General features: G+C 41.9%; 1 pseudogene; it reads right to left on the bottom strand.

Annotated features, from left to right (window-relative positions):
• Positions 1-256: 256 nt before the first annotated feature.
• Positions 257-463, bottom strand: LOC107112508 (annotated as a pseudogene).
• Positions 464-13,067: the final 12,604 nt, after the last annotated feature.

Genomic DNA, 13,067 nt, shown 5'->3' on the forward strand with positions numbered 1-13,067 from the left:
GAAATCAGGTGTTCACTTGTTTGATATTCATACATTCCAAACTTTTTATCATTTATTTTTTTTATTTTTGTCACAGGTCTGGAAGCTGCAGCAAAATACCAGTTACTAAGAATGATCAATCATACCAACAAATATCTAAGGACACCATTTTGGCCACACAAAAATACAGGCATAGCAAGAGAGAAAATATTTGCTGAAACCAGGAAAGTGGCAGGGATTCCTCTTGTGGTTGAAGAGAACTTAACCTTGCCTGTCTTCAGAGCAATCCATAGGACCTGGGCTCCCAAAATGGATTGCTTCCCACAGGGACTCCAACTAGCAATGCATCTTTGCAGGAATTCGGCATACAGTACTGCTGAAGCTCTGCAACTGCCTGGAAAACCTGGATCCTTTCCACACTGACCTCCAATTTCAGCTGCTCCACCAGGTGCTGCATGGTGTTGAGGCTGGAGTTGGAAGACATGCTGGCAGCTGTTGAGAGCTCAGTAAGTTGGCTGGCAGGTGGGCATCTGGTTCCAGACTTCCAGATAAGTAAAACTCATTCCAGTTTCAGCACAGTGAGGACAGTCACACCAGGATGAGCTCCCTGTGCTGCAGCTGGATCATCAGGTTTTTAGAGGGGATTGGGGCCATCTGAATCTCCATTGGGCTCCCCAGAGAGGAGCCCAAGCAAGGGACTCAATCTGGACTCCCCGTGAGTGACAGAAAGTGGGTAGAAGTCCGATCATCCCAATGCAAAGGCTGCATGAGAGCATCCATTGCAGCAATGGGTGTGTAGCTGCGATTGCTGGACAAAAGGGGGGGGACAGCAGACCCCATTCAATACAGCGATAACCAACACTGTGAGTAAGCTTTTAATGCACTAAGATCAGAAGCTCTTCTATCAACTGAGCACTTTAAACTCTACACTTTAAAAGTTAAGGGAAGGGAGGGTAAAGGGATTCCCCCCTTGTACTGAAGTGGCTAGAAGGAGAACAAGAAAAGAACTTTCTAAATAAAAATTGGGGCAACAGAATAAATGGCTAACTTTATTAACTACTAAATACCATATTGTGAATTACAAATATATTTAAAATCTCACTTTTATTGGATTACAATTTATTTTGCTGAAGCTTTCCTCTCACTGAGATTAAAAGAAGATTGGGGTGTGTTTTTTTTACTAAAGTTTCCCATTATTTGGAACCATAATAAGAATTTCCTGTAGATTAGAATTATTATCTGGATTACAAATTAAACAAGAAAGAAGAAAATAAGGTTGAAATACTAATTAATTAAAATTCACTTTCAGTATGTCACTTCCTTGTAACATAGACAAATTTGGCAATGTAATGTATTGTTTCAGTTTCTACTGAATATTCTATAAACAGCTGATAAGATTTGCCACTGCTGGGGAAAGTTTATGTTTATTATTATGATTATCATAATAGTGCAGTAATAACATTAGTAAATGTTTTGTAAACTTTGCAAAATTGACTGTGCTTAGATCTTTTTATGGGAAAACAATTCCAGTGAGATTCTTTGTTTAAAATATCTTAAGATGGTTGTTGCAGAAATTAAAGAAAAGGCTCCTGTGGTGCCATCTCTAGGTATTAATTTAGTAGATCTACAGGCCTTAATACAAGAGACAATGATCTCGGCTGTGGCAATGGCGTTAGAAGCAGTTATGAATCCTATACAAGAACAAAATAAACATATTTATCCAGAAAATGGATTTGCAAATGGAAGAAGTTCAGAGATAAGAAAAGAAACCAGAAGAACCAGACTTTAAATTGGAACCAGTAAAAAATAAACAAGACCTTAAAGAAGAAACCTTTATAAAAATGGAGCCTGACAATACAGTCTACATATTAAAATTTCAAAATACTTTTGAAAAGGTTCTCCTTCAAAGGTTCGGGGCGTGTCTCCTGGCATGCCTGGCAATGCTGGACCCAGGCCTCTATTTCACTGTCCATTCCTGGCCACCATATGTAGCTTCTGGCCAGAGCCTTAATTTTCACGATCCCGAGGTGGGACTCATGCAGGGCTTCCAACACTCCTTTCCTCAGCGGTGGGGGCATGACCACCCGGCTTCCCCATAGTAGGCACCCCTTGTGTGCGGAGAGTTTGTCTTTTCGGGATGTGAATGCGGTGAATTTGGGGTCCACCTGACCGGTGGGCCATCCCCTCCCCACCCAGTTGAGAACGCAGGAGAGGAGACGGTCCCTGGTGGTGTGGCAGGTGATGTCTGTGGCATGCAGAGGCCGGTCCAGCAGGCTTTCCATCAGAAAGATCTGGTGCACTAGGGCTGGGTCCGAGTTGACAGCATTGAACGGAAGGCAGCTCAGAGCATCTGCATGCCCCATGGAGTTCCCCGGCCTGTATTGGATGGCATATTGGTACCATCCCAGGAAGATGGACCAGCGAAGAACCTGGGGCACCAGCATCTGCAGCGTTTGATGATTGGGGTGAGAAGGCTGAGCAGGGGCTTATGATCGGCAGCGATGGTGAAGGGCTGGCCATAAAGATAGTCATGGAAGTTCTTCACCCTGGCCATAATTGTGAGAGCCTCTTTGTCGATCTGAGTGTAGTTCCACTCCACCAACGACAAGGTCTGGGAGTAGTAGGCAACTGGCACCTCCCACCTGTCTGGCAACTGATGGCCGAGGATGGCACCAATGCCGTAGGTAGAAGTGTCGTATGCCAAGACGACCGGCAACATCTCGTTGAAGTGGGCAAGGATGTCATTTGATGTGAGAAGCTCCTTTACTGTTTGAAATGTGGTGGGCCTGCCACTAGCTGAAGTCTGCAGACCGCATGTGGTGCACCCCCATTACTTGGAACCCCAAGGGCACAAACCAACATAGTCCCAGTAAGCTGGTGAGCCACCCTTCCACCACCAACAAGTTCAAGTGTCCCTCAAAGTGTTGGTACTTCACATGGAAATTGCCCCAACCCTTAATGGCCACCTCGTTCTTCTGAAAGTCTCTGAGGGCGAAGCCAGGGGCCTCAGGTGGGGACTCCCTTGTGGGCAGAGCCTCCTGAGAGTCTCCTCCAATATTATGGAGATAGAGGACCCTGTGTCCAGTTCCATCATGCAAGGGTTCCCCTCGATCAACACAATCACTTTTATTTTGTCAGGGGTGTCCCAGGGCAAATTCAGTACCTGGTGTTGATGGACAGCCACTGTGTGTAGATCCTTGATCTCCTTGTGGGTGGCGGTGCATTTTCCTGTCCCTTTAGAGCAGCAAGCACATGCAATGTGGCCAGACTTGCTGCAGGCTCTGCATGTCATGTTGCGGAAACAGCAGGAACGATGTTCGTGGGCCTCACCACAGCTAGTGCAGGGATGCAATGCAGTGTCCTTCGCTGGTGATGTTGTTGGCCTGGAACTGCGGCGAGCCGGGCAGTGAACCTGATGGGCCTCATCCTCGTCAGATGCCTCAGATGCTTGAGGAACGGCAGCTTGGTGTGTGGTGGGAGCTTAATGGTCCCGCTGTGATTTCTCTCTCTCTCTCTTTTTTAAACTGCCCCCAAAGAGGCAGGGTTTTATTATTTTTTTCACAAAAAAATACACGCATAAAACACAAATGTACAAATTTCAATTGGTGCAGAATGCTGAAGCCAGGATGTTGACTTGAGTGGGTTGTATGTCCATATCATTCCAGACTTCGCCCAGGCACAATTCAAGGTGCTGCTGTTAACCTTTAAAATACTATATGGCTTGGGACCTGTGTACCTTAAGGACCACCTGCTCCCTTATCAACATACCTGACCACTACTGTCACCTTCTGAGACCCTGATCTGGGTAGCCTGTATTCTGAGATTTGGTGGGTAGCAACCCAGGAGTGGGTCTTCTTTGTTGTGGCACCAAACCCTGAAACTTTCTTCCCAGAGGGATTCACTTATCCCCTTCAATTATCATATTCCACCAGTGGGTGAAATCCTCTTGTCTGTTTCATCCGGCATTCCCTCAGTAATTCTCCATTCCTGTCCTATGTTTTAATTGTGGTTTTTATGCTTTTGTGTGTACATTTTAGCATTAGTTTTAATTATTTTAATGATGTGTTTTGTCTGGTTTTAAACATGTATTTTATTATGTATACTTTTAATCTGTTAGCTATCCTCATGAGGGCAGAAAGTTGACATACACATTTTGGAAATAAATAAATCCATTTTTTTCCCCTCTGCACATCCCAATACTGTTTTAAACCTTTAGCAGTGTGTGTTTCTGTTTAGTCAAATCCTATGATCAAAAATAAATAATCTATCTTTGTTTTATAGTTCATGTACAGCACAATCCATAGCACTAGCTTTCTTTTAAAACCAGATTCCAGCAAGTGATTTGAAATGTTTAAGACTCTAAGTCTCTGATCTTAAACTTTACATTCTAAATGTATATTGAAATAATTAGAATTTCCACATCAACATGGTTAGGAAAAGATCACTAACTGGACAAGGGGGAAAAGTTCTATCCTTTTAACAGAAAGTTAATGAACGAAAACAGTCAGCCAAAGCTTGTTTATGGCATGAAGCTAAACAGTATCACCTGATAATTGCTTGCAAATCAAACTGGTATTAAAGGGTTATGGCACTGATTTAAAAGGTTAAGTTACAATGAGAGTGTAATTGTATTTTTTTATCATTATCTGTGTCCGTACTGCGCCAAACTAACCCATGCCTCTGAGTCTTTTTTTCTATGGCTCTGAACACCTGGTTCCCATTTGGTAGTTGAAGATGATTAGTCCTTAATTACAACCAGTTTTATTTTCTCTTGGAAATCACTACAATATGTATTTCATCCAATTTATGGGATCTGACTTCTCTACCACCTGTGGACCTCACACACAGTCAATTTATCAGAATAACTCTTGAACAACCACCATTTCTGAAGGTCATTGAATGATAGACAATGAATGAACCTAATAAATGAAGCCCAGAGATAGTCTGCTTGCCAGTTCAAAGCTCATTTGAGGCTGCCAGTCGATGACTGTCAGGAGGAACTCATACCTTATTTTAAGATTAACTTGAGTAAGGTGGAGAATGAGAGAATTATGTATTAAAGTAAAATAATACTGTGTCCATTCAAAGTGTTCCTTAGTCTTTTTAAAAACAAAATTCTATCACTGCTAAGAGAACTAAGAAAGACTGACATGTCAGTACTAAATACATACTTTTCATTCTTTCAGTTGTATTCATAGCTAAATTACCACTGATGCTCATTGTTACCTTTCCTCCTGATCAAGGTCCACAAGGTGGCAAACAAAACATTATAAATCTAAACAAGATACAATTAAAATATAAAATTCAATTAAAACACATTAAAAAACACCAAAAGGAGGGCCAAAAAGTATGAGTATGCCAGATGAAACAGAAAACAATTAATAGTGGCAGCGAGTGAGTCCTGGTGTCTGCCATCTAGAGCCCAGAAAAGTATAAGAAAAGGGGGTTCTAAGAAAAAAGCCCACAGAAAAAACCCACAGTTATGAATGCCCATGTGGAAAAATGCCTACATGGAAAAAAGCCCATACACATAAAAACCCACACAGAAAAAAGCCTACATGAGAAAATACCATGTAAAGTGCCATAGATTTTTATAATGGTGGATAACCATTCATCTCCACTTATGAGAATGAACAGGTATTACCTATATTTTATATTGTTGTTTTAGGATTAAAACATGTCATATTCACATGCAACAATCTGTGTTGTGATTTTATCAATTATAATCTTCTTATATATATAATTCTCTTGATGCATTGGCCATTTCCAGCTCTCCCATTGGCTGTGCTGTGTGCTCCATCGGGCATTGGCCCATCAACCGCCACTCAAGAATAATCGTGTGCCATTGGCTGTGTGCTGGGTCCACTCCTCTTCCCCATCCACTGCCACCTCAGCCACTGTTCCCTGTCAGAATAACTGCCAAATGGCTGTTTCTCCTGACGAAGACACTTCTCCTGCTAGGCTCCTGTGGGACTAATTTTTCCCTCACTGGCTGTTGCTAGGCAACCAAGCTTGGTTCTGTCGGTAAAAAGCCTTTGTGGGGAACTCACTGGGGCCAGTCCTGACTAGGGTTGCCAGTTCCAGGTTGGAAGATTCCTGGAGATTTGAGGGGTGGAGCCATTTCCTCCTGGGGAACTATTTTGCCAATCTCCAGAGGAGGGCTGGAGATCACTCAAAATCACCACTGCTCTTCATTATACCTTGCTGAGGTCAACACAGCAAATTGATCTGAGTACACAAGGCCAGGACACTCTCCCAGAGCCTCTTTCTAGAGCTCGTTGTATTTATTTCCACAAAAAGCCTTATTCCTAGTCAAATAATAATTTTGCAATGTTATTAGTAAATTACTTCATTACTATACAAAAGTGGCCTGTATGAAGAGGGCTTTAATGTTCTTGAGTGTAAAGGCTTGAAAGAGAAAATGCAGGAAATAAAAGGGACCATTTTGTTATCAATGAACTTTATCAAGAAGGAAAAACAATAACAGAAATTAAACTCTATATAGAAATATTTTAATAAAACATTTTAAATAGAATTAAATTAAATAATAAATTTATTTATTTACCATTTGTCCACCTTTGTAATTTTGGTATGAAGTAATTTCTAAAGACAGAAAGATGTTAAATTAAATTATGTATAGACTGTCTAGTATATACAGCTTTTGAACAATTATATGGCTTAAAATTCTTCAAATAATTAATATTATTTACTTATTTGTTATTAAAAATTAAAACTACCTGCTGAAAAGTGTATACTGTGTCCTCAGTCTAATGTTCAAGAGACCTTTGATATCTCAAAGTTGAGAATTCAGTGTAGACAATCTCTTTGTATACTATGAATATTTTGCTAAACATATACCAGAATATATCTTTACATGACAGACTAGCTGCAATGATGCTATTAGAGTCAGTGGATTAAGAATGTATTTTTAAAAGTGTTTACAATGAATTCACATGATTGACTGTAATGGACCCAAAAGAACTAAGATCTCCATTATGCCAACTCATAAATTTAATGCAGAATATTTCATTATTATTTTTTCCTTATAACACAGAATACAAAAACAAAGAGCCGAAAATAGCTAGTGGAACAAAACCTATGCAAAGCCTGTTTGAATTATGCAGAGTGAACACAGTCCCAATGTTCTTGTTATGCTGAATTGTTAGATTATGATAAAATAGCAGTGTTCTAAGAGATCATATTTACATCAAAATATTCAAAACCTGTTTACAGTTTCTTTACAATAGTTAGACTTTAGGTCATAAATAATTGTAGATAATCACATTTCAAATAAAGATATGCACAGAACAAAGTAAAACAAAGAATCAAGGCATATTTACCTATTTGGAAACTGCAGAATTCTATAAAAGTGCATGCAACTACAGTAAATTTCATAGTGGCTTGGATTTAATGGTAATTTGTTGCTAACATAAGGAGGGGCAATTTTCACTGATCCCCCCCCTCGATGTAGACCACTGCTTTATATATCATGCTGTTGCAGAGGGTCCCCTGCTTCCTCCAACAACAGTATTTGGGAGAATATTGATTTATTTATTTAAATATTTATGCCCACATTTCTCCCAAAAAGAATTGAATGCAGCTTACCTCTCCCCTCAAAAAGACAAAAACAAAACAAAAGCCTATACACACAAAGCAGCAGCAGCAAAAAAAGCAGACTGAATCTTGGGTAGCCTTGACACATATGCCGGCTGTAAGGATTTGTAAACCCTGGATTGCTCATGCCTCTGGTCACATCCAAGGTACTTTAAGAAGGGGAAACAACAAATCCTCAGCAAACTGATACAGCTGATAAAGGTGTTCCCCCACTCTCTACCTCCCCACTCATATTTATTTCTGTTTTTTTACTAGGAACATTTGTAAAATTAATTCCAGAATGCTGTTTGACTAAACTTTAAATTGATCTGCATATGTTGTTGCTAGTGCATGTGACTATTGTACACATTCATATTGATAAAACCCTGAAAAACTTTGATGCTATAGTCAGAAAATATAAGAAGTATGATTCTCAGAAGCAGGAAGGAGTAGCAATTAAGGGGTCTTTTCATTAATACTTTATGGATTTCCTTCACTAAATGTATGACATTGATGGGGGTGATAAAATAACATACTTGTGTTTTTGCTTCTTGTTTTTTTACAAAGAGAAGCCTCATGTATCATGTACAGTTATTTCTCTTTACTAGTGTTACTCTTTATTCTAGTATCATATCCATTCTTGGGAAGAATGTTCTGTTGAAGAAATTGCCTGGACCTATGATGCTGCTACATTTTAACCTTCTTGACTGATATTAAGGATGTTACTGGAGTTTATGTGTTTTGATCCATAATTTCAAGTCTCTTTTATTGCCCCCTTATTTGGAATGAAGTGTCAGACATGATGACTGGATGAACTATGGGCCACTTTATTAAACTTACAACTGAAACCAATGGCGAGGGTCAAGGTGACGTGCGATATGAACCAGCCCAAGAGTCACATGACCCTTCCCTAGTTGCATAACAGGGGATCCACCTGCCCCCAGCTTAAGCCAGCATCTGTGGCTTGTACTGGTCAGGCATGCAACGGGCAATGTCCTGGAGATCCAACCGCCAAGTCGTAGAACTTAGTGGCTGATCTAGCCATGCACTCCCAAAGGCAGAGTGCTATCTTCTCCCCGGGTCATGTAACCCAAAGGCTCCACAGCCAGACTCCTACCCCCACACAGGGGCTGTTAGTTGGTTATCCCCCCAGCCGCACGTCACTCATCAGCCCCGATCCAGCTGATTAAAGTGACCAGCCTCACAAAAGGCACCACCCTAAACCAATTCCACAACCCGCTGACTAGCTGTATGAGGTGGGTGAAAAAACATCCCCGACTTAAGCCAATCAGCCAGCGATCAAAAATTCCTGCCTGCCCCCCAAAACCAGTGACCAGTCAGAGCCCAAACAGCAATCAGGGTGGGAGGGTGGGCCAAGCTCAAGATGGTGAATGAAGAGGGTGGGTAGGGAGCCGGACAGATGGCTCCATCCCCCCTCAGCAGGGCACGTGAGCTGCTAGCCCACATGCCTGCTCTTCCTCCTTCCAAGGAAGCAAAGGCAGCCCCCAGCCATATAGCTGTGCCATCGGCCGGTGGGGCCAAATTCCTTCCACACTCTTAGGATCGTCTTATGGACATCTTTTTACCATGGATATTAAGAAAATTTGATAGAAATATTGTCTTTAGAAGAGATGGATGCTTTGGTGTCACTATTATATACATTGTATAATTACATCAAGATGTTATGAAATGTCTTCTAGTGTTTAAAGGAAGTGTGACTGTCATGAAGGAAACAAACAAAATACTAACAAAAGGTTTGAAAGCTTCCTGTTTGGGAACCCTTGAATCAAGCAGACTATTGTGCTGTGACTTGCATATGCATATGCCGGAGCAAACTGGAGTTTTTTCCTCCCACAAACCAGGATTCTAAAATAGCATTGTATATGGTTTTCAAATTCCAGTTTGTGGGAGGAAACCAATTTGAATTTGCCCAGGTATCAGCATTCAAAGACCAACAGCAAACTAGAATTTGACTGAAGGTTCCCATTTTTAAAAAAAGTTTCAGTCATGCACTATATATGAAGAGAGAAGGCAGCAAAGAGAGAGAGAGAGAGAGAGAGAGAGAGAGAGAGAGAGAGAGAGAGAGAGAGGTGTGTTGTGAGAGAGAGATAGAGTCGAGTCACAGATAGGTTTGTTGTGACATCTCAATTCAGTCATTGATTTTCCACTGAAGGAAAATAGGGGATTCCCTTTGACCACCAAAATGGGACCTGCATGGACAAAAGTCATATGAAAAGGTGCCTGTAATAAGTAGGGGTGAGAATTACACCTCCCAATTCTCAGTCCTGAAATGTGCTTGCAGGTATCCCAGCAACCCGCTGGTTATGTCTTAGGTTATCCTCCGGTATATATAATTCTATTTTGGTCATGGACTCCCCTGAACATTCCAACATGCTCCAAAATCAGTTCGCTCTCTGATCTGTCATTCAGAGGGTCTCCCTATCCACTGGCTGCTTTGCCTGAGTCCTGCCTCCAACATTCTAAACAGTTTGCTCTTCCTCTCCCCCCCACAGCCAGTCAGAACACTGAGGTCATTTGTATATGTGGCCTGATTCGCCTTTGCCTCGGAACACAGAGGTCGTTTGCATATGCGGCCTCACTGGCCTTTCCCTCTAACATTCTGAACAGTTTGCTGTTGATGTTCTGAGGTAAAATAAATTTCCCCTTAGTGTCTGTTGGAGGAAACCATGGTTGCAAATTTCCAGGTGAGGGCTAAAGATCACTCAGAATGACAACTGCTTTCCATATGGCAGAGATCAGTTCCCCTGGAGAAAATGGTGGACGCGGTGTCCTTATATCCTGCTGAGATGGCCCCTGTATGACAGCCAATGTGACGTACCAGTCAGGGCTTCAGCTATTAAAATTGATGTCCAGATGACCCAGATCAGTTCTCTTGGAGACAATGGCTGCTTTGGGCAGTAGATTCTATAGCATTATACCCTGCTGAGGTCCCTCCCCACCCAAAATCTGGCCCTCCCCAGGCTCTACCCCTCAAATCTGCAGGTATTTCCCAACTCAGAGTTGGCAACCATGTAATTGGTTATGGAACCACTTTCCAGACCCTTGGAAGCCAGAAAACGTGGCACAGGAGGAGGTGCTTTTCTACCTTAGCTGTGACTGCATAGCCCCAAATTAACATAAGCCAACCTCCAGGCGGCACCTGGAGATCTCCAGCTATTAAAACTGATGTCCATCTGACTAAGATCAGTTCTCCTGGAGACAATGGCAGCTTTGGGCAGTGGCTTCTATGGCATTATACCCTGCTGAAGTCCCTCCCCACCCCAAATCCTGCCCTCCCCAGGCTCTAATCTACAGGTATTTACCAACCCAGAGTTGGCAACCATGTAATCAGCTATGGAACTACTTTCAAGACCCTTGGAACCCAGAAAACATGGCACAGGAGGAGGTGCTTTTCTACCTTAGCTGCCACTGCATAACCCCCCCTTCCTCTCAAAAAATAAGTCAGAAGTGGAGAGAACCATATCTGTTACCATGAGGCTGTCCTTCCATTCTACCCATTTGGGGCAGCAAAATGACTTGAGACAGCCCTGCCTTACAGCTAAGCAGAAGGAAAGAAACATGGCTTGCCTCCCTCCATTTTCCGCTTCCCTCTGCCACCCCACCAGCAACAGTCGGGACACTCATCTGGAGCTTCCTTCTAGATCTCGTTGTATTTCTTCCCACAACGGGCATTACTCCTAGTAGTATATAATTTCATTACAATTTGAAACAGGCATTTGATTTTCCAACAACCTGAAAAAAATGTTTTTCCCCTTTAACACCAGCTTAATGTATGGAAATAGGCAGATGAAGCTTTTCATAGTACAGAGGTAAATAACATCCCATTAAGTATCTGTAAAGGGACAGGACTTTTTCCTCCAGGTTGTTTGGAAACCCTTTATGCCATTGAAGAATGAGTCTGTTTTGGAAATTAACCTTCATCAGTTATTTTAAAAGGAATTCAAACATGCTACTGTATGACAACCAAAAGGCTTACCAACAACCTTTGAAATAACTAAGAGATGTGACATAAATATTTCATTGTCACATTTCAGTGAGACTTTCAATCTTCTTCTTTTTACAGTTTAAATTTATTCTCAGACAGGAAATGTTCTAAGTCCTGGTGTTCCTTTTCTTCTGAAAAGGCACAGTTGACAGAGCCTGCAGTAAACATACCATATTAAAAACATATTTTTTATAGCTAGACAAAGAATACTTCTAATTCAATAGTCTTGGACAGGAGTCAAAAGAGTTACCTCCTCTGCAAAGGGACTGAGCACTTCTTTGACTTTAAGGAGTATAAAAGTTCAAGACTTCAGAAATAGATCAATTTGCTGATGCTTCCATCAAACTGGCTGTGAAAACACAATCCTACATAAGACAATTTATCTTTTCATGTTTTCATCAAGTTCTTCTTGCCTTGTTAAAACCAGGAATTCACAGATTGGACTATGTTAAATTAACATGTTACACCCTTTAAACAACCAGTTATGTTGCTAAGACATTTGCCACATACCTCCACAGCTGACACATATGCACAATCAAGCAACTTTCCCAGGCCCAGGGTTTCTTGCACTAATGAGATGGAATCTGATTGTGAAACTCCCTCTTGGTCTCTGGCCTTAAAACTCTCAGGGCCCATGATCTTATTTGCACTTGTCTGACTTTTATTTGCACTTGTCTATGACTCCATCTCATCCCTTTTCTCTCTTTGGAAACTTCAAGATGTTTTCTGCAGTGTCAACTTACCTCCTGTCTGCTGTTCTGTTCATCCATGACTTTCCCTGGTTTCTGCAGATGATTTCACCTTCCCAGGTGCAAAAACACAGTTTGCCCCCTCTTGCGGTGCAGCATGGGAATTCCTGAAAACAGGGTATTCAGATGCCATGCCAAGAGGGGGGGAAACTGCATTTTTGCTCCCAGGAGGGAGAAATCATATGCAGAAACCCTCTGAGCTCAGTCTTCCTCACTGGGTCTTTCTCCAATGTCTTTTCACCTGCTCCACCTCAGAGACTATAAAAGGAAATGGGATATTTTTCTGTCCCCCTGCTTTGTGCCTCCTTGCTCTGCTCCTTCCCTTTGCTGCTCAGGGCTGCCTCTTAGCCTCTCTCATGGTGTCCTTTCCCAAGTCCAAGTTCACCCTTAGCTTCTGACCACACCCCTCCCTGTTGTTGCCTGGTTCCCTGACTTGTTCCTGCCTGCGCTGGAGTTATCAGCCTGAGTCCCAGCCACCTCTCTCTCCTGGTTTTCCTTGCATGGGTGAGTCTGGGCCCTGACTGTCCTCAGCTCAGGCAGCCAGGGCAAGGTTGAGTCAAAACTAGGCATCAGGTCCCAACAGGAATTTTGACTTTGGAAAATTTATACCCCCAAAATCTTGTTGGTCTCAAAGGTGTTAGTTCTAGTTCTCCTACTGCAGATCACATGGCTACTGAAATATATAGATATAGATATATATGCATATACATGCACACACATGTGGATTTCTTTCTTGGAGT

This window comes from Gekko japonicus, unplaced genomic scaffold, assembly GCF_001447785.1.
Source record: "Gekko japonicus isolate JY-2015 unplaced genomic scaffold, Gekko_japonicus_V1.1 scaffold496, whole genome shotgun sequence".
NCBI classification, from domain to species: domain Eukaryota; kingdom Metazoa; phylum Chordata; class Lepidosauria; order Squamata; family Gekkonidae; genus Gekko; species Gekko japonicus.